This window comes from Acanthisitta chloris, unplaced genomic scaffold (genome assembly GCF_000695815.1).
Source record: "Acanthisitta chloris isolate BGI_N310 unplaced genomic scaffold, ASM69581v1 scaffold21318, whole genome shotgun sequence".
In the NCBI taxonomy this organism is placed as follows: Eukaryota; Metazoa; Chordata; class Aves; order Passeriformes; family Acanthisittidae; genus Acanthisitta; species Acanthisitta chloris.
In genome coordinates this window covers 15,419-16,142 of record NW_008687824.1, presented here as the reverse complement: position 1 = coordinate 16,142, position 724 = coordinate 15,419, and positions in this window count along the sequence as shown.

The window sequence follows — 724 nt, the reverse complement described above, 5'->3', positions numbered from 1 at the left end:
GGGGACACCTTTTTGTTCTTTCTAACCCAACCCAGCCCCTTGGCAGAGCAGGAGCAGGGCGGTCTTGGGGGGGGTCAGGGCCGGCGCTGAGGTTTCCTCCTCTCCTCCTTTTCCAGCCTCTCTCCGGGCAGGCACTGGATCATTGGTGCCTTCCCACCCGGTGCCGAGGGAGGTGTCCCGGGCGGGGCTATAAATGCCGTGGCCTGACTCGGGCTCTGCTCCCTGCCTGCCCGTCCTTGGCTGTTCCGTTTGAGCTCTCGGTGAGTTGTTTTTTTCCTGCCATGCTCCGTTCCCCCCCTGCCAGATGCTCTCCAGATGTTGTCCATCCCCATCCCACAGAGGGGTTTCCTTACAGAGGTTTCCCCATGGGGCTGAGCAGGAGGTTCCTGCTGCAGGAGCCAAGCTCCAAGGTTGGATTTCACCTCTGAGAGCTGGAAATGCACCTGAGCCCTTTCCCTGCCCTGCCTGGGCTGGAGGGAGGTGCTGCCCACCCTGTTCTCCCCCCTGACAGAGCTGGTTTGGGGATTTCCAGCCTGGCTCCTAACGGGAGGGGGAAATGAAGGAGAGAATGGTGATGCATCCCAGTGTGTGCCCAGGAGGGAGGCACTGGAGCAGCCTGTCCGGTCTGGGGGGTGGGAGAGGCTGTTGTCCCCCCCTCGGGGGGACCTGGGGATGCTGAACTCTGCTCTCAGCAGTTTGTGTCTCCAGGTTTGCTGCATCCCCC